Source organism: Salminus brasiliensis, chromosome 8 (assembly GCF_030463535.1).
Source record: "Salminus brasiliensis chromosome 8, fSalBra1.hap2, whole genome shotgun sequence".
Classification (NCBI taxonomy): domain Eukaryota; kingdom Metazoa; phylum Chordata; class Actinopteri; order Characiformes; family Bryconidae; genus Salminus; species Salminus brasiliensis.
Window position 1 is genome coordinate 34,198,819 of NC_132885.1, and position 22,018 is coordinate 34,220,836.

The 22,018-nt window shown below is 46.3% G+C and overlaps 1 pseudogene; it reads left to right on the forward strand.

Annotated features, from left to right (window-relative positions):
• The first annotated feature begins 210 nt into the window (after positions 1-210).
• On the forward strand, positions 211-3,626 carry LOC140561492 (T-box transcription factor TBX6-like; annotated as a pseudogene).
• Positions 3,627-22,018: the final 18,392 nt, after the last annotated feature.

The window sequence follows — 22,018 nt, forward strand, 5'->3', positions numbered from 1 at the left end:
AAAGTTCTGACATTAATGACATTAGAGCTTCATACTGGATATTAATGTTATTAGAGCTTCATACTGGATATTGATGATATTAGAGCTTCATACTGGATATTAATGTTATTAGAGCTTCATACTGGGTATTAATGTTATTAAAACTTCATACTGGGTATTAATGTTATTAGAGCTTCATACTGGATATTGACTGTCCCGGTTGGGGCCTAGATGGGACCCATGTGGGCTGTAGCGACGAGGCCCATTCGGGAAACCCAACTAGGTCCCAGTAAAAAAAAAACGCATGTACAAGCCCACCTGGAGCCCATCTGGAACCCATGTGAGCTCCATGTTGGCCGTGTCAATTTAGGTGCGAGGTCCTGTGGTCTGATTTGCTATTCCTCCAGAATGAGAACCCCAAGCTCATGTGCCCCTATACCCTGCATCATGTGACATGGTGGTCCGAAGCCTGCCCACTCGCATGCTGGCCCCACCCCCTCCAAACAGAGAGCCTTGCGGAAAAGCCCAGGACGCAGTGAAGATGGAGCTGGAGAACGCATCGCTATGGAAACAGTTCAGCTCTGTTGGTACAGAGATGATCATCACCAAGAAGGGCAGGTAAAATTAAACACTGTGGCCATTCAAAAACCTTCAACATCTTAAACAACAGACACTACATGTCCAGATGTTTGTGGACACTGCTTCTAATCAGTGCATTCAGCTACTTTATGATGCACCTATTGCTGACACAGATGTGCAAATGCACACACAGTTAATCTAGACCCTGTAGAGTACTAATAAAGTACTAGGACTCTCTGGAGCAGATAAAGGGGTAGAAGAGGGGGTATGAAGCCCCCCTGCATTAAGCTGTGGCGCAGTGGAAGAACCATGCTCGGGGTGAGGTGGTGATCTTCTAGCCAACATCCTGACGTCACTAACGCTCTTGTCGCTGAACGCAATCAAACCTTCTCAAATCTAGTAGCAAGCCCTCCCTAGACAGTAGAGAAAGTTCCTATAACAAACTGATCCTTGATTTAAGAAGAAACAATGATTGACCATGAATGAGCAGGTGTCCCAATACTTCTGTCCATTTTGTGCGCATAAACTTTTTGTTGCATTTATAATCTTCTCCATCTCTCGCCATCAGGCGCATGTTTCCCCAGCTGAAGCTGAAACTGTCAGGCTTGAACCCATCTCTACGGTACGTTCTGCTGTTAGACATCGTACCCGTGGACTCCTCCCGCTACCGTCTATGTGATTGAGGCCAGGGATGTGCTGATGTGGGGAGGAGCCCAGCATTCCTTCACCTTCCCTGAGACCCATTTCATCATCGTTACAGCGTACCAGAACAACAGGGTGAGGAACATGACCGTTCAGCTTCTCAAACCTGTCGAACGAGCGAGGAACATCCAAACTGCTCGAAACCGCCACCGGAGAAACTGTCTAAATTGTAAGTTCTGTATCCTTTCAGATAACAGAGCTGAAGATCAATTCCAATCCAAGCTCGAGATCTAAACCACTACAGGCCAAACCAAAACTGCCAATCTAAACCTTACCCTTGCTTCTTCCAGAAAAAGAGAAGCCAGGCAGAAGAGGAAACTCCCACATTCCCATCAAGAGGAACCTTTAGACATAGGTAATGAATGCATTCAGCTACATGAAATTCCTCCCACTGCACACACACAACTCGTCTATATTCGGAAAGGAGAAGTATAACCCTATAGAATAGAACTTTCTAGGCTAGAAGCTAACAGCAATGCTTCTCCAAAAGACAGTACTCCAGCATAAGCAGGATCAACTCAGGTTTGTGGACGGATGCCAGTGTTTTGGGATGCTCCTGTGTCTGTGTTACCTTCTGGCTCTTCAGCCACACTCTGATGATGTCCAATCAGAACTACTCCTTGATCAATATCCTCCTGACTCAGACTGATTCATTGTTTAACTCGTCGTTTTTCTGTCTTTTCTTCAGAGTCGCGTGACCCGTGTGATTCCACCGAGGTCCTACCACAGCCTCTGGTACTGCAGAGCACCACAAAGCCATTACCTGATTACGGTTTCTGCTCAGACATGCCATCTTTCCAAGAGCAGACAGGCCAACAGCACAGCTCTGGAGAAGCATTTCTGAGTTCCCATATGACCCAGATACCCGAGATCTCTGAGATTCACGATTCCAGAGAGAACCAGCCTCAACCAAGTTCAGAGAGCGATGTAAACAATGGATTGCTTCATGGGTAAGTCGAATATGTGTACACTAGTGTGTTCAATCAATGGTGTTCAATGAAAATCTATGAAGAGCAGTTGTTCATTTGATTCTTTTGGCATCTGCAGGTCACGTTTACAGCCCCTCCGATTGCATCTGATCAGGCACCTGATCTGCCATCCTCCCATCCCAACCAGTCCTCTCTGCAGAATTACTCCTCCATAGCATTGTCCCACTATCCCGCCCTCTTCCTCTACCTCTCCCCTAAGCTCTACATACCCCTCCATTTCTCATTCCTCCACATCTCCTGGGTTACCCCCTCCCTCCTCCTACCACTCTGTCCATCCAACCCAAGACAACCTAAGCCCTCACACACCTACAAATCCTCCCTTCCAGTCTCTTCCTCCACCTCCGTGCCAGTCCATCAACAGTTGTGCCTCCGGACTGTCCTTAGACTCCTTAGACGCTGTTGATGGAGGCCTGGTCAATACACCGACTTCTGCTCGAAATGCGACACCGACTGCCTTTCCGTTCCCTCCGGTTCGGTCTTCTAACAGCACTGATCCCACTACACCCCCAAACCAAGTCATACCCCAGACTGCTTTCCCCTTCCCTCCGATACCACAGCCAGATCCGAATCCAATCCCAACTGCTTTCCCTTTTCTTTTGGTCTCGGAATCCACCCCCCCACCCCCCCCCCCGATCCAAACACTAGCACCACAGCCTTTCCTTTCCCCACACAGCCCAACAATCCAAATCCTCTGCCCTTGCAAACCCCAGCAGCTTGCTCTTTCACAACCACCCAACCCTCCTCGAATTCTCACCTGAACCCTTCTCCATCTTTCCAAAACCCAACACATTCAACACCTTCGACTCCTTCTCTCAATCGTCTTCCAGTTCTGCAGTTGCACTCCCTACCCATACCCTCTCCATCCCCATAGCCAATCCCAATCCTTCTCTGCCCACACAGGCAGTCCTCGGGTCTATTTCAACCACAGCTCAACCCCCTCACGCATCCTATGCCTTTCCCACGTCTGTCCCATCAGGTCCCCATCCCTTCCAGACCCTAGTTATGCCGTCTACTGGCTCTTCCCATGGCGTTCCAGCCATTCCAAACATGGTCCATTTCCAGCCCACTATCCCCCAGTCACTACCAGCCTTCCCCCCACAATGTGCAAACCCTTCTCAAATCCCAGCCCATCCCTTCGTGCCCGTACAGGCCTCCCATCCAACGTCCCACCTTCCGTATTCAGCCCTGCAGAACCACCCCATCCCCCCGGGCCCGACACATACTCAATATGCTGCCTCTAAGAATGCGTACCCTCCAATGGCGCCTCTAATGAATCTGGACAATGAACATCCACAAAATGCTTCTCAGTGCCTTTTCATATTCATACATACAAACACGAAAGTCAGTCATTACACACTGTCGACAATTTCTACATAACATTAGCACCACTGACGATTGGAGAGAGCTGGTTATATTCATCTACAGTGTCTCCTGTGAAGGTTTACGTATATTAGGCAGCGAGTGAACAGGCAGTTCTTGAAGGTAATGAAGGTGGTGAAGCAGGAAAAATGGCCAAGCGTAAGAACCTGAGACACTTTGACAAGAACCAGACTGTGATGTTCTAGACAATGACTGACTGGGTCAGAACATCTCCAGAACATCAGGCAGCTGTTGTGGGGTTTTGCTGGTTTGCAGTAATCAGTACCTACCATAAGCGCTCCAAGAAAGAACAACCAGTGAACCGTCGAAAGAGTCATGGGCACATTAGGCTCATTGATGCTCAGGGAGGTCCTTAACTTTGGTGGTGCCAGATAACACAGGGCATCTTCAGAGGTCTTGTGGAGTCCATGCCTTGAATGGTCAGATCTGCTGTGGCGGCACAAAGGGGACCTACACAATATTAGGCAGGTGGTGCTAATGTTATGGCTTTTGATTGTTGTGTATGCCATAATTCATACCGGATAATTCATAAACACTGTATGCAGAATATTAAACAGCATATTAAAAAGTACTTATAGAGTTATACCTAATATTTAAAGCATGCTTGAAACGAAAAGAAATGTTGAACAGTATGGAACTGAATGTAATGTAACCTATATAAAATTATTTAATGTATATTAAGTTATTTTCACCAATTTTTAAAAATAATTATTGATGTTTTAAAGCATGTTTCCTTTGGGAACATTTGGGAATTGTCAGATTCTCAGTTTGCTACTAACCTGTGAAGTCATGTGTATATTATACATTTATCTGCAGTTAATTTTTATTATTAGTAGTAGTAGTAGTATCTTATTTTACCTAGTTCTGCCTGTCAACCACACATCAAACATGTGAAACTGAAATAGATGGAAAAATGACATCCGGAGGATCGCAGTGTCCTTCTGACTCTTGAAATGTAAGAAAAGGAGAAGTAACAACTGACTTCATCTAAGAGACAATTCACACAGTTCTCACTGTGCCATTTCACAGTTCCCTACCTGAAAGCTTTTCACTGCTAAATCTGTCTCTCTGCAGAGTTCAGGCCCATTTGCTCAAGAGCGGGTGCTGCTGTGGGCAATGGTAATGGGGCAGGGGGGTGGAGGGTCATTAAAGAGCAAGTCAAGTCAAGTCAAGTCAAGTGGGTTTATTGTCATTTCAACTACATACAGAGTACACAGTGAAACGAAACAACGTTCCTCCAGGACCATGGTGCAACATAGACAGTGCATACAAGACACAAGTGCAACACAAACAAACAAACAAGTGCGGACAGAACAACACAGTACAGACAGAGGATAATAAATAATGACTGTAGTGTGCAAGTTGTGCAATGTGCGATAAATAGAGTCCAGTGAGGTAGTAAAGTTATTAGTGCAAATGCTTGTGCAAAAAATGCTTCCCATGTTATCTGGGGTAAATGGTTGGAAAGAGAGAGAGAGGGAGAGTGTACATGTACCAGAAAGATGTCAGTTCAGAAGTTGAGTTGTGTTGAGGAGTCTGATGGCTTGGGGGAAGAAGCTATTGCAGAGTCTGGTCGTGTTGGACCGGATGCTGCGGTACCTTCTTCCTGATGGCAGGAGGGAGAACAGTCTGTGTGAAGGGTGGGTGGAGTCATCCACAATGCTGGTTGCTTTGCGGATGCAGCGGGTGGTGTAAATGTCCATGACGTAGGGGAGAGAGACTCCGATGATCTTCTCAGCTGATAATGACTCCAGGCCTCCATCCTATCCCTTACTCCTTTTGGTGTAAAAGTGGAAAGAAGAGAAAAAAAGTGTTACGTAAACAAAGACGGATCACACTCACTAAAAGCTGAGGTATTTTTATTTGATAAAGGACAAAAAAACACACAGGACAGGACAGGACGAGAGACACCATGGATCACATGATGGTCTGTAGCATTTCTGCAGCCTCAGCCACTCACATCACACTGTGAGTTTCACATTCACTCGTAGTCCTCATGTGTTTTCTATGGAAGCCCTTTTTCTGTCACATGAAGGTCAAAACTCCTTGATTGACACTAATAATTATTTCCTGTCTTTTTAGTTTGACCTTAACTTGAACAAATATATTCATTTTATTACAATTCTGCTTTAGTATTTCTGTCTCCCTTTTGGCACTGCAGTGGAATACTTTTTAAACTACCAAAATAATGCCACTCTTGATAAAAAAAAAAAACAGTTTCCTGTTTAACAGTGTACTCCGTTTCCAGTTATTTACTGATTTTAAGAGACTGATGATTTAGAAAAGCTCAAATTTAGTAAAACTTGTTTACGTTGATCATCACATTAAATAGTTACATTGTTTTATGAAGATTAGATTAGAGACGATTTACATTTCCATCACAATACACGACCTGAGAACCCAAACTGTGCTCTGTTCACATTTCACACGAACAGATTCAGATTCACTAGCAGTGAGGCATTCAATCAATTTTTCAAGATAGGAATCTAGAATTTTATGAAAATAAGACATTACTTTCATACATAAGTCAATATTTCAAGATAAAAATCTAGAATTTTATAAAAATAAGACAGAAGTTTAAAATACAAAGCTTTTTGTACCTTTTGACATTCTGTAATCAGAAACAGAGGTGAGGATTTCTCCTCCACCTTTTAGCCAGATTTTTAAATGTCACTTAGGCTTAATCAAGCCCCTGGTGACTACTAATCTGGTTCTGGTTCTTGACAAATCCAGCGATTTCCACTGTGGTACGTTTATGTTACCACTTTAACATTAATAGTTTGACAGCAAAGTGCTAAAATCATAACCCTCTTCGAATTCTCACCTGAACTCTTCTCCATCTTTCCAAAACCCAACACATTCAACACCTGACTAATTCTCTCAATCGTCTTCCAGTTCTGCAGTTGCACTCCCTACCCATACCCTCTCCATCCCCATAGCCAATCCCAATCCTTCTCTGCCCACACAGGCAGTCCCCGGGTCTATTTCAACCACAGCTCAACCCCCACACGCATCCTATGCCTTTCCCACGTCCGTCCCATCAGGTCCCCATATCCCTTCCAGACCCTAGCTATGCCGTCTACTGGCTCTTCCCATGGCGTTCCAGCCATTCCAAACATGGTCCATTTCCAGCCCACTATCCCTGAGTCACTACCAGCCTTCCCCCCACAATGTGCAAACCCTTCTCAAATCCCAGCCCTTATAATTTTCCTCTAATTTCCTCTTTCCTCATACCCTTTAGTAGTTACTAATGTAGCTAACAACTAAAGGAACAACTGCTTAAATATGTTGCGTAGCTACAAGCACTAATAGCAATATAATCTAATTCTATAATTAAGTCATTAAGACATAATCAAGTCTATCAGAAATTACTGAACCCTTCCGCACAGTTTGAGGAGTGTGTGTGATGGTTTGGACCCGTGACATCACTCGTTAGCTACATTAGCCTACATTGTGTGGTGTGAATCTGATCTAACTGGCGCTGTAATGAAGGTCTACTTGGTGCCAGTAATCTTCTCCCGAACTCTGCAGTGGAGCTCCTGGCGCAGCAGGTCTCTATCTTTGCGGATGCCCTGCAGCACAGTGCGGTTCTCCTGAGCCCTCCGTACCAGATAGGGCAACGTGTTGTCCACCGAGCCGTACGGCACCGACTTGTACACCGAAAACCTGGCTGGAGTGAAAGGGCAGGAGAACGTAGAGAAAGAGAATATAGGACGTTTCAACATACTGGACCTATTGTGTATATCACAACACCTACATTTAGAGCATTATTAATATTATTCACCCTAATGAGAGACTGTAGCTCCACCTCCTCAGTGTATATCACAATACTTACATTTAGAGCGTTATTAATATATACATATATTCACCCTAATGAGAGACTGTAGCTCCGCCTCCTCAGTGCATATCACAATACTTACTTTAGAGCGTTATTAATATTCACCCTAATGAGAAACTGTAGCTCCGCCTCCTCAGTGTATATCACAATACTTACATTTAGAGCGTTATTAATATTCCTCCTAATGAGAGATTGTAGCTCCGCCTCCTCAGTGTATATCACAATACTTTCATTTGGGTGAATATTAATAACGCTCTAAATGAGAGACAGTAAATCTTACCCAGAGTGAGAGACACATGGTCACACACGCCCAGCAGCTGGCCGAAACACACCGAGCCCCCCTCTTGAGTGATGCCCAACTCAGCCATCCTGGAACAGAGACGGGCTATACGTGAATGATGGGTTTCTCGACTCTATAGGTTAAGCCTATAAACCCTGGATCCATCACTGTCGATAGGGACTGCACTGAGGTACAGACAAACATGTCTTGGCTGATTTTACAGCTCTAGACGTTGTAACTCCTTAAAGCAAAGTATTACATTCGACAAAAGTATTGGGACACCTGCTCTTTCATTGTTTCTTCAAGGCTATTAAAAAAGTTTCTCCTGCTTTTGTTGGAGTAACTGTCTCTACTGTCCAGGGAGAAGGCTCTCAGCTAGATTTTGGAGAAGCATTGCTGAGAGGATTTGATTGACTGCATCTAATGTCAGAAGCATTAGTGAGGTCATCCCAAAAATATTTGTTAAAGCACCACCATCATTCCAGAGAACATAGTTCCTCCACTGCTCCACAGCTCAATGCTGGAGTGGGGGGTTAATACCCCTCTAGCCCACGTCTGGCATTAGGAAGCATGGTGCCAATAACAGGTTCAGGTTCACTGTGTGTGTGCATTTGCACATCTGCACTTACATGGTCAGCAATAAAGCAGCTGAAAGTAGCTGAATGCGATTTTTAGAAGGGTGTCCACATACATTTGGACATGGGGTATTTGATTTTTTTTTTCTTTTTTAGATATTATTTTGTTATTATTGGTGCACTGCAGCCACCAGAGAAGAGTTATCAAACTTGATAGTCACTATAGTCACTATAGTTTCAACAGACTTGCTTATGCGGTTCTGATGCACTGTTCTCTATAGACATGGACTGCGGAATGAACCGGGATTGAAGATGCTAACATTAAAATTATAACTCATAAAATTTTACTCAGGTCATTTCAAACGTAGAAATCTGTATGTATTTTTTTGGTGGGTGCAGTGCAATGTAAATATGTAAATAATTATTATTTATTATGTATATCATTTGTTATACTTTTTTCTTATAATTTATATGTTGCAGAGGTCTCAAAAACACCATATGTCCAAATGTTTGTAGACACTCCATCTAACGAATGCATTGAGCTACTTTAGGCTGCACCCATTGCTGACACAGATGTGTAAATGCACACACACAGCTTGTATAGTCCATGTAGAAAAGTACTGCCAATAGAATAGGACTCTCTGGAGCTAATCAACATCATGACCCTACTGGCACCATGCTGCCTAATGCCAGGCGTGTGCTAGAGGAGGGGTATAAAGCCCCCCAGCATTGAGCTGTGGAGCAATGGAAGAACTGTGTTCTCTGGAATGATGGTGGTGGAGCTCCATCCAGTACTTTTGGAGTATTTGGGGGTTGGGAATGATGAGGTGGGGTGGTGATCAATCATCCATCCAACATCCTGACCTCACCAACCCTAATTGCTGAATGCTCACAGCAATGCTCCTCCTCCAAAATCTAGCAGAAGGCCGTCCTCCCTGGACATTAGAGACAGTTACTCCAACAATCAATACCCTTGATTTCAGAAGAAACGAGCAGGTGTCCCAATACTTTTGTCCCAAAGGTGTAAGTGGGATGTATATTAGTATATAGGCATTATTTTTTACCTCTCCTATTTGGTTCAGTCTGCGGAGGCCGTACAGAAAGTGTGTGTTTTCACTCTCACTGAGACCAGGAAACTCTATCACCTGTAAGAGAGAAAGGCCTTGAGGTCATGCAAGGAGTCACCGTTCGTTGATCACAATCGTGTACGTGTGGCAAGTGGGGCAAGTACTTCCTAAGTTTCCTAAGTTTTGCTAAGTGGTTGCTATGGTGTCCCAGGTGTTCGCTATTGTGTTGCTTGGTGGTCGCTATGGTGTCCCATGTGGTTTTTATGGTGTTGCTATGTCGTTGCTATGTTGTCCCAGGTCGTTGGTATGGTGTTGCTAGGCGGTTGCTAGGGTGTCACAGGTAGTTGCTATGGTGTCTCAGGTTGTTGCTATCGAGCTGACAGGTGTTTGTTATGGTGTTGCTAGGTGGTTGCTATGGTATCACAGGTGTTTGGTATGGTGTTGCTAGGTGGTTGCTATGGTGTCACAAGTAGTTGCTATAGTGTCACAGGTGGTTGCTATAGCGTTGCTAGGTGGTTGCTATGGTGTTAGATGGTGGTTGCTTAGGTATCTCAAGTGGTTGCTTGAAGTTACACCTTAAAATTCAGTGTCAGTGTAACTCAGAACTAGCTTAAAAGACGTTCCACCTTAAAATCCAGTGTCAGGGTAAACTCAGTACTACCTTAAAAGAAATTCCACCTTAAAATCCAGTACTACTTAAGCACAATTCCACCTTAAGCACAGTTCCGCTTTAAAGAATTGAGTTAAAAGAATTTTACTTTTTAATCTTAAATTTATTAAAAATGATAAATCAGATCGACTCTAAAAAGACCACACAGCGAGATTATCTGTCTGTGTCTGTACGTTAATCGGTTCAGGCTGTATTAATCACACAAATGTGTGGAAGAAACAACAACAACAACAATAACAATGATAATAATAATAATAATAAGCAGAAAAGGAATAACATATATATACAGAGCTTTTCAAGAACTATTGGATTATTGATGACAGGGTTGTGGGTTCGATACCTGGGTTGGCCTAGCTGCTACTTTACCCTGTCTGCTCCCTGGGAGCCACAGCAATGGCTCCCCACTGCTCCAGGTGTATGTGCTCACCATATCACTGTGTGTGTGTTTACTGCACAGATGGGTTAAAGGTGGAGGCCAAATTCCAAATTCTGTGTCCAGCACTAACGGTAAATCTATAGTATATATACTGAGAACTTCAGGGTTGTTGTACACCTCTGTGACCAGCAGGTGGAGGCAGTGTGATCTGAGGATGATAAACTGCTGGAGGAAACTTTAAGCTGTGTTTAAAAGCCCCCTGTTTGTGTTTTTTCAGTTCTCCTGGGGTCCTGAAGCTCCAGCGCGAGCGCCTTGTTGATGTCCTCTGCTGCCTGTCAGTGCAGGTTAGCCCTCGGAGCTAATGAATGTTCGGGGTATTTAGCAACTAATTTCTGTGGAAACATTGGATTTTTGTATCTGTCATACACCTCTTTGTATATTAATAATAATAATAATAATAGACCACATTATAGATGATTTCTGATATTGTATTATTTTATTAAAGGTGGTGGGAGTGGAGAAGGAGATAAAAGAGGAGAGGGAAAAGGTGCTGAGATATTTATCTGCTCTGGTCCATCAGTATGACCAGCCGGATCAAACTGGTCAACCACCTTGGTCACACTGATAGACCCGCTAAACCATTCCTCCCACAGAAAACCATGTGATGCCGTGCTGGTCAGGAGCTAAGTGAGCTGCTGGACCAGCTGGTTTACCAGCATTAGCAGGGTGTTTCCCCTGGACGACCAGCTTTTTCAACCACCTTGACCATCAAGGTCCAGCTTAGATCATCTGAAAGCAGTTGTTACCAGTTGATATGGATTTTTTTTAGTCAGTGAAGAAACAGAAACAATAGGTTTAAAGTCCATTTGATGGACAAAAGTATGTGGACATCCTTTCTGATGATTGAGAGACAGTGTTTAAGCCACACAAGCTTCAATTGTTCTACTCATAAGTTGCTTAAATGTTCAGACGAAGGTGAGATACATTTTTATTATATTTTTATTATATTTTTATCTGAGCAGAAACCTCTTCAGCGAGGTGCTCCTGCAGCCTTCGCAGCCTCTGCTTGCACATCTGGACGACTCGAGAGAGCACACCCAACATTGCCTCCAGCAGCTCTCGCAGCTTCTCCTCAACCTCCTCATTCTCTATAGGGGCGTGGACATCATCCTCCATCCTGGAATCAGCATCAGCATGACCAGCTTCACCAGGCTAGTCAACCAGTATGACCAGCTCTTGACCAGCTTGACCGGTTTTGTCAAGTCTCTGGATTTTCGTCTCCACTGTCTCTGCATGCTCCGAAGTAGGATCTCATTCAGGTGATGTGTTTTGGACGTGTTGACCTTCCTGTTATACCGTAGTTGTGTTCATGCACTGAATGCTGGGATATGTTGTTCTCTCTCATTCTGGGATATGTAGTGGTTTGAGACCCGGGATTCACAAGCTGCCACAGTTGGGCCCTCGAGCAAGGCCCTTAACCCTCCCGACTGTCCCCACTCCAGGTTAGGTAACTGAATTGCCATCGGCTAACTTGTAGGTAGAGTGTGTGTGTGTGTGTGTGTGTGTGTTGGTTTGAAGTGTAGTCCTGACCTGTAGCAGTGGTATTATCAGTTTTATTGGGATTATTATTCTGATTATTAGTGTGTAACTCTGACCAGGGGTCCGGCAGCAGCGTCCTTGCTCCTTGTTCTCCTCTTTTGTTCCTCTGTTGGTTTTGTTTGATGTGGCCTGTCTGAAGCTCGGCTATGTGGTTTTCTTTAGTTTTGCTCTCGCCCTTTCTGAAGCGCTGCTTCCTGCTCTGTTTTCCCTTCCTGCCCTGTCCTGCTTTTACACCCAAGCTCGGCTTGTGGTCGTCGGTTCTCCTCATCCCCTTGTCCCTTCCGAGCACTGTTCAGTCGCCTTGGCTTTCAACCCTGCGTCGTGTTTTCCTCCCAGATCCCTGGTTTGTTATTTTGGCTCAGTCCTGCCTTATTTGTCATTATTATTATTATCATTATTATTATTATTATTATTATTATTATTAATATTTTTATTAGTGTATTATGATCTTCTATTTTTCTTCAAAGTGATCTAATGTAAGTTTAATCCTCAGACTCATCATAAAGATGAAGAGACAATCAATATTTAGGTTTTACTTTCAGTAGAAAACAGAAACATCCAGAACACATCAGTAATGTAGAGCAGCACTTTATTAATGCTTAAAGACACACACACACACACACACACACACACACAAACACACACAACCACATAATCACACACACTTCCTTCACATCACTTCAGCTCTTTTTTTCTCTCACTCCCTCATCCTCAAACCTCCAATCACTCTTTCTCTCACTGTCTCAGTCTCAATCCTTCAAATCCCTTATTCTCTAACTGTCTCAGTCTCACTTCTCCAATCACTCTTTCTCTTACTGTTTCAGGGTCAATCCTCCAAATCCCTCATTCTTTAACTGTCTCAGGCTCAATACTCCAAACACTCTTATTCTCATTCATCAATGCTTAAATCTCAAATCACGCTCTCACTGCTCCATGCTCAATCCTCCAACCACTCTTTCCCTCACTACCTCTGGCTCAGTCCTCCAAATCCCTCAGTTTCTAACTGCCTTAGGCTCAATCCTCCAATCACTCTTTCTCTCACTGCTCAGTTTTCAATTCTCCAATCACTGTTTCTCTCACTTTTTCAGGGTCAGCCTTCAATCACGGTTTCTCTCTTTGCTCCATGCTCAATCCTCCAAATCAATCTTTCCCTTACTAAAACTAAATCCCCTGGTGAGCTAGCCAAAGGCGACAGTGGCAAGGAAAAACTCCCTCAGCGCTGGAGGAAGAAACCTTGGGAGGAACCAAGACTCACACGGGGGGACCCATCCTCCTCTGATCAGAACTATTGATAAATAAATTATAAATTCACGGTTCGGTTCAGTTCGGTTCGGTTCCATTCACTTCCTCACTGGTGCAAATTCATCATGGATCTGGCCTAGGTTCACTCTAGACTCACTCCTCCAGGCTCACTTCGCAGAGTTCCCTCAGAAGAGCTTCCTCATCCTCCCTCGAAGTGATTGTGAGGATCGATGCTGCGACATATTTCTTAGCTGCCCTTTTAACTGCAGCACAAAGCGGACTACAGTTAAAGCAGCCGGACTCCTCCCTGACAACCTCTACACCAGCTCTACTGCCACTACCATCTTCCTGGACTGGGTCGACTGGGTCTGGATGAGAACTGCTGCTCTCGTCAACAACGGTCACGACGAATCTGACGATAACTCTGGGGGCCCTGCAGAAGCAATGGGGAGATGTAGGCATTGTTAGTGAGCTGATTCTGTACAGTAGCTACGTCTAAACAAGCTCTTCACCTTGAGTGATCTTCAAGCTCATCAAACATACCCTTGGTTTTCCTCCGAGTGCTGGATGACGTTCTGCTTATAGGCGTTTATTATGGAGGAGAGAAGACCGCTGGATGAGGACAGGCTGCTCCAATCCAGGTCCTCGTCCCCGCTGTCTACCTGCCTGTCCTCACTGCATTTTCCACTGTGTTTCCCTGGAGTTCCACACACTTTCACCTCCGGAGAGCTTTCAGACTCTGGGGAGAGATAAATATGTAGAATCGCTCCTTTCTACATATTGTAGAAAACAAACAGTGGACAGATCTGGAGAGGGGGGGGGTCGGGTCACAAAGCAGGATTCCCGGCTCAGCCAGAGAGCTCAAGCCTCTAGAGTCCAGCCTGTCCCATTGACCTGAGCCTGTTGCCATTGTCCCATTGAGAAATGCTGCTTTGTGAAACACCGCCCTGCAGTTCTTCAGAAAGGCCATTTATTTACTATAGCTAATCAATCAATAAAGGATCAATAAAAACAATAATAAATAATACATCGGTTAACAAAAGGACTCGACACTGGAGTTCCAGCACAGCGCTCTACTTACTGTTCTTGCCTGGCCTGCAGCCAAGGGTGGTTCGCCACGTTTCTCACCGAAGGCCGGGTGAAGTGATTGAAGCGCAGCATATAAGAAATGAAGGCCCGACAGGGCTCCTCCACTGCGACCCCACACGGATACTCCACAGCTTTGCACTGGAGCTGTGTGAGGGAACAGTTATGGTCTGTTCTGAAAGGCATGAAGCCGGTGACCATCACGTACAGGATGAAGCCCAGGCTCCAGACGTCACTCTTCAGGGGATTGTAGGGCCTATTCAGAAGCACCTCAGGAGCGCAGTAGCGGAGAGTGCCACAGTACGTCTGGCTGAGGGAAGGGTAGCCTCTTACAAAGCAGCCCAAGCCAAAGTCGGTCAGTTTGACTTGACCATCAGCACTCAGCAGGACGTTCTCACATTTCAGGTCTCGGTGGGCGATGTCCTGCTGGTGAAGATAGCCCACTGCACGGACGAGCTGGGAGAACCACATCCTGGCCTGGTTAACGGGGACGTGGTGGAGCGCCATTATCTCGTGAAGGAGGTCGGTTGCGGCTACCTCCATCACATCCGTTGGGCATGTCAAAACTTTCGTGTACCTGAATTATGTGAGGGTGCCTCACTCTCTTTAGGATGGCGAGTTCCCGGGGCAATTGCGTCCAGGCGAAATCTGATGATTCTTTTCATGTGATCCATGATTTTGATGGCCACATGTTTGCGGTGCCTCTCTGAACAGCTGTAGAACCTGGTCTAAGGCATGTGGCTCTAGAAAAGCGTGTCGTATGTGATTCGCACGTAGGAATGTTCCGTCTCGCTGCTGAATCCAGACTGAACCACTGAGGGAGAAGCCACTTTGCCATCAGCAGCCGGAGTCTGAGAGAGCACAATTGGCCGTGCTCTTCCTGGGTGACAGCTCTAGATGGCGCTCTCTCTCCCCTCATCACTCCCAAGTGGCCAGGGACACAGGCGTTTGTTGGCTGGTGCAGTGGAGCTGGGGACCCGGCGCTCTGAGATGGGCAACAGCTTCCAGGCAGTCCAGCTTCCAGACAGCTTCCTTAATTCAGTCCAGTGTCTCCACCCATGGTCCAAAAGATGTAACATTCTCTTGTCTTTTGTTTAATTTATGAAAAATGAGCTGCAGTAGCTTCAGCTGCTTCTTCTAGAACACAGGTTCTCAACCCTTGTCCTGGAGTGCCTGCCTATTTAAGTATGTCCTGCTCTACACACTCACTTCAGGCTAGAGGCAAGATCAGGTAGGTAAACCCATTTGCTTTAATTTCACCAATAACAGATCATATTTATTCAGGATTTCACTAAAGTTTCTTTTCTTAACCACACTGTAAAAATGTTTGTAGAATTTACAGTAATAAACTATAAAATAGCAACAGTTAAAGATCATAAATTTGAAAATAGCATGGCACTGTAAAATATATATTTTTAACTGTAGATGTAAAATGGCTCAAAAGTTGGATAGCTTTCTTTTTTTAGTGTTTATTGTGAAAACACCCAGAAGCCTTCCCTGGACTAGACCAACAGTCAATTAGCTTACAGGCAGGTGGACAAAAACTGACCAACGCTATTTCCATTATATATGGTCATTACGATGACACCAGCATGCAGGCCTTTATGAACGTCCAGTTATATTCATGGACATAATGTTAGACTCTTTTCCCACTGTTTTGTTTTTTCCTCCCCTCACAGGTACCTGTACACACTCTGATACTGCTCAACATTCTCTGCTCTCCATAAATCCTCTCAGAACTAACACTCTCTTTACCTGCTCAGAGTAAATGGTCACCCTGCCCGACCTGCTGGAAGATTGCCCGCTGAGGTCCCCTCTACCTGCGTCAGACCAGCTGCCTCCTACCAGTCCGACCAGCAGGCCACCCACCACCACCCATGCCAGACCAGCGGCACACCCTCCTACCACTGCTACCTGTCTAATGACCATGTTCAAACCTAAATGGACTCTTAACTATCTGCCACTTCTAATATCACCACTGTTAACTATCATTACTCTCATTACTCTGACCATCACTGACATGACTATATTAAGTTACACCATGATTAATATATTATGATTATGATCAGAGCAGTTTTACAGTATTGGTTGGTACAGTAATGGTTTGGTAACTTAATCAAATGATCAAAAATGTATAAATAGTTCTGACCAGAAGAGGATGGGTCTCCCTTGTGAGTCTTGGTTTCTTCCTCCAGCTCTGAGGGAGTTTTTCCTTGCCACAGTCGCTGTTGGCTGCTCACTGGGGGTCTTGGATTTTTCATGTCTTCTTATGTTTTCTTTTTTTCTGTCATTTACTAATTACTAATTATGTAACACTGCTTTGTGACAACAACAGTTGTATAAAGTGCTATACAAACAAATTTGACTTGACTTGACCTCCAGGCCCCCCTGCCCCCGGACAACCCTTGGTCTCTACTTAGACCTTAAGTGTCTGGGTGGCTCATTCCCACTGGAACCTCACCCATCTAAATTCCTTTCTATAGATGTTTTGATCACTGATTAATAAATCTTTTATTTTCTAGTGATTTTTATTAACTATCAGGACCAACACTGTTGCCCTGTTAGTTTGTCCACCTAGCTAAAACATCCTGAATGCTCAGAGGCTTTTCTGTCTTTAAGCATTTCTGTCATTGAGTGTGTTCACTCAGGCCTACTGCTGAACTAGTTACTTACTGATAAATGTCCCAGTACTGGACAGATGATACATTTTGTGAAATATGGTTGAAGAACAGTAGTTTAACATGGTATTTCTTTATTCCACTGTGGGTTACTCTGTTTATTTGGACACATATAATCTCACCACTGTTTTGTGAGTATACTGTGCAATTTATTGTATCTGTTCATTCGGTTTTACACTGAGAATGTACTAATGTTAATAATTCAGTAATAGTCTTTACCTTGGTTTACATTAATTTCCTCTCGTTCTCACGCTCTTCCCCGGGGTAATCCCGGCACTCTGTCCACAAGCCCTGTTAGGAGCCAATTGCGGAGGCCGGCTGCACATGCATGCTCCCTCTCGTTAGCCTCATGCACAACACCTGGGACTGTGGCTACAAAAGTCCTCAGCATTCAGGAGCTCACTGCTGTGAATTTGTTGTGTCTGTCTGGGTCCAGAGTCTGCCATGGTCATCATATCGCTTGTGCTCGGTTTGGTCTTGGGTAAATCTGCTCTTGTTGTCTGTTGGCTTTGTTTATAGTGCCATGTCCTTTGTTTCCTGCCTGTCCTAGAGTTTGTTTAGCTCTGTCCCTGTGAGAAGAAGTGCTGCTATGTGGTTTTGAGTTCTCCTTCTGCCCCTGTTCTCTCCTAAAGTAGGCTCAGCACTTTTTGTTTATCCTGCCCTATTTGTCCCCTGTTCTCCTGAAGTCTGTCTCTTCCCAGTCCCAGGTTTGTTTTGCTCCAGTCCCACCTGTGTGGCTGAGTTTGTATTGTTTGAATTTTGTCCCTTAGTTTGTTGCTACCCTGATTTATCCATTCTTGTTTGTACTCCAACTCTTATCCTGCCTTTTGTTTATTAAAGTCTTGCATATTAAATTCAAGATTTATAAAAACTTACTTTTATAGCATATTACTGTAAACAGTTTATGGCTGCTTAAAAAAATACTGTAAATAAGTGTTAAGTTCTGGCAACCACAGCTGCTAGTTTATACTGTACATTTCAGTTTTTTGGGGGGTGTTTTTACAATGCAGAATGATGTTTATAGAGCTCCTCTTCTAGGTGCTTAGTTATATGCTGAGTTGCATCTAATTAACACTTCCATCCAGCTGTGTGTGAATGAATAAGGAGAATGTGGAAAAGCTCTTAAGAGAGCAGTCTGACTCCTCTGCTGTTCACACACACTTGTACTCTCAGCTACACAGGGTTTCAGACTGGTGTGTAAATCACAACCAGAAGTGGATCAGTGGATATTAAGCTTGTATTTCTTTTCTCTCTCTGGCTGAGGAAGCCAGTACTGGAGAAGATGTGTAGAGAAAGCATCAGTCTCAGTATTGAGAAGCTCTGGGCTCCCCTGGGCTGAGAACCTTGAGATGCCACTTAACTCCCTGAAACAGCAGCAGCAGTCCCACTGTGACTGTCTGCACCACAGCAGGTGTGTGCAGGAGGCTGTGGAGTGTGGAGTGCAGACTTTGTCCTGGAGACGACCGCTGAGCCACTTGCTGACCATGCAGCCACCATAGAGAAAAGCACAAGTGTCCTGCAGCTCAGCCCTCCAGCCTGCTACATTAAGCAGCAATGAGGAGCCTCCTGCTTTCTCTGGAGACCCTGGTAGAGCACATGTAAGAATTGACCTCCATCTTTAACCCATTTATGTAGTGAAACGAACATACTAGTGAGAACAGTGTTTGGAGACAGACACCATAGTGGCTACATGCTCTCTGCACTTTGCAGGTCATGGTCTCTAATCTGAACTCTGTGGTAGAAACTGTCAGTGACTTTCTTTAATCAAGTACTTTCCACTTCTATGCAGTGAGGTCTAGAGGAGACTCGTAGGTTTGGACTGTGTGTGCAGTCTAAACCTTTTGTAACAAGTTCATAAAGTGTGAGTGAGAATATTCTTCGTTTTGCTACATCAGCTGTGTACCCTCAGAGTTCCTTACAACTTTCAGACTCCAAACCTGATATTCTGAGTTGATCACCTTCAGTGAAGATTACTGATGTTGTTACTGCATTTGTGAGACTTTTCTGAGAATGTTCTGACTGTAAACTCAAATAAAAAATCAATATATTCTGATTCAATTGGTGTAAATTTGATCGTTTTAGATGTTCTGAATATAACACTTTGCTTTAAAGAAATCCTTTGACCCTAAAACCCTCTGAATCCCCGTCTGCAGCGGGAGCTGGCCTGTCGGGGCAAGACGTTGGAGCTGGATGACTTCATCGCGCTCGTGATCCGGCTGGACCAGCTCTTAGGTCGCCCTACTCACCCCAGACCCCATGGAGCTGGGGGATCGGTCGCCTGTCCCAAGAAGCAGGCCAGCCAAGGTACGCCGGAGAGTGAGCCCATGGAGGGGGTCGAAGGGCCAGAGAGGGGCTGTGTTTCTACTGCGGAGATGCGGGGCATCGTCGCAGGGACTGCCGGAAGAGGGTCCTGATGGCTTCCCGCCCAGACACCGATAGGCGCGGGGAGGGGGCTCCTCTCGCTAATGCGGTGAGTCTGCCCGTTCAGGGGCTTGTGTCACGGTCGATCACGTTGCCGGTATTAGTGACCTACCAATCCCAGTCTGTGTGTTGCAGCGTTGATCGACTGCGGTGCGGAGGGGAGCTTCCTGAGGGCCGACATCGTGGAGCGCCTGAGGATCCCGGTGGAGGAACTCCTGAGACCTCTCCGCATCACCACCCTGGACGGGCAGCCCATGGGTCCTCGGCCCATCACCCACGTGACGACCGGGGTCCACCTAGCCGCTAGCTTCTTGCACCAGGAGGAGGCCTCACTGCTGGTGCTCCCGGCCTCTGAGCATGAACTGATACTAGGTCTGCCATGGCTGAGTAAACACAACCCTCATATTTCCTGGCCTGACAGGGAGATAGTGTCTTGGTCCTCGTATTGCCGCGCACACTGCCTCAATCTCGCCCCCCCTTAGAGTCAGGTCCACATCTGTGGAGAGTCCAGAGCCAGAGTCCCTAGTCGTCCTGCCTTCCGAGTATGCGGACCTTGTAGACGTCTTCTCTAAGTCTGGTGCTGCTAAGCTTAACCCCCACCGCCCGTATGACAGCGCCATCGACCTAGTGGAGGGAGCGGTCTTACCCAAAGCACGAGTTTATCCCCTCACTAGGGAGGAGGAACGGGCGATGGAGGAGTACATAGATGAAGCCTTAGCACAGGGGTACATCATGCCGTCTAAGTCTCCGGTAGCGTCTGGGTTTTTTTTATTCAGAAGAAAGGGGGGGGGGGGTTGAGGCCGTGTATAGATTACAGGGCGCTTAACGCGATAACCAGGCGCTTTCCCTATCCCATGCCGTTGGTCCCGTCCGCCCTCGAACAGTCGGGTGTTTAGCAAGTTAGACTTGCGCAGCGCATACAATCTCGTGCGGATCAGGGAGGGGGACGAGTGGAAGACGGCGTTCATGACCACCAGGGGGCATTACCAATACCGGGTCATGCCGTATGGCCTAGCCAACGCCCCCTCCGTCTTCCAGTCGTTTATCAATGACGTCCTGAAGGACTACCTCGGACGATTCGTGGTGGTCTTTCTGGACGACATACTGGTGTACTCCCCCGACCTGATCACCCATGTGCATCACATCCGCCTGGTCCTGGTGAGACTCAGGTCCTACCTGCTGTTTGTTAAATTAGAGAAGTGTGTGTTCCATGTGCCGGAGATACCTTTTCTGGGTTACATCATCAGTGAGCGGGGGGTTCTTATGGATCAGGCAGAGGTTCAGGCGGTTCTGGATTGGCCATCACCAGGCTCGGTCAAGGAAGTACAGAGCTTTCTAGGCTTCGCAAACTTCTACAGGAGGTTCATTAGAGACTTCAGTAGTTTGGCAGCGCCCATCACGTCATTACTCAAGGGAGCCCCGCGGCGCATCACATGGATCATCTGCAACTTGCACCCCGTCGCGTTTTACTCTAAGAAGCTCACAGGAGCAGAGCGGAACTACGGGGTAGGGGATCGGGAGCTCCTGGCAGTCAAGATGGCGCTGTCAGAGTGGCACCATTGGTTGAAGGGCGCTGATCACCCATTCCTGGTACTTACCGACCATAAGAACCTCGAGTATCTCCGGCAAGCTAAGTGTCTGAACCCCAGGCAAGCCAGGTGGTCCCTGTTTTTTGCCAGGTTCCGGTTTCACATCACGTACAGGCCAGGCTCCCGTAACACCAAGGCGGACGCCCTCTCCCGCATCCACCAAACGGCGGAGGGGGGGGGAGGTCGACCCGGTACCCGTATTACCACCTTCTGTTTCAGTCGCGGCGATACAATGGGACCTCAATAATGGGACCTCGTCGTTCCCGCGGTGTGCCCCCCGGACAAGGTCTATGTACCGAGCGCGTTCCGGGAAAGGCTCATTGGTTGGGCCCACGCCTCTCCAACGGCCTGCCACCCAGGTGAGACCCGTACCTTTCACCTACTGGCAGCCAAGTACTGGTGGGAAGGGATGCGGGCAGACATTCACCATATAATCGCTTCATGTAGCACCTGCGCCCTGTGCAAAACCCCCAAGACACTCCCTTCGGGGAAGCTCATGCCTCTGCCCGTCCCTGACCGCCCGTGGTCTCACCTGGTGGTGGACTTTGTTACGGATCTGCCCGAATCCGGGCGTTACACGGTGGTGATGGCGGTGGTGGATCGTTTCTCGAGGGGGGTTAGGTTCATCCCGTTCCCTACGTTGCCCACAGCTATGCAGGCGGCCCAAGCCCTGGTAGACCAAGTCCTCCGGAATTTCGGAATCCCGGAGGACATAGTATCAGACCGAGGGGCCCAGTTCACATCCCGGGTATGGGGGGCGTTTTGCGAGCACCTGGGGGTGAGCGTAAGTCTTTCCTCAGGATACCACCTTCAGACCAATGGCCAGTGCGAGCACACTAACCAGGAGCTGGGGAAGTTTCTGTGGATCTACTGTCACGACTACCCCAGCGACTGGTCGCGGTATCTGGTTTGGGCCGAGATGGCCCAGAACTCGCTGAGGTGCGCGACCACTGGCCTCACCCCCTATC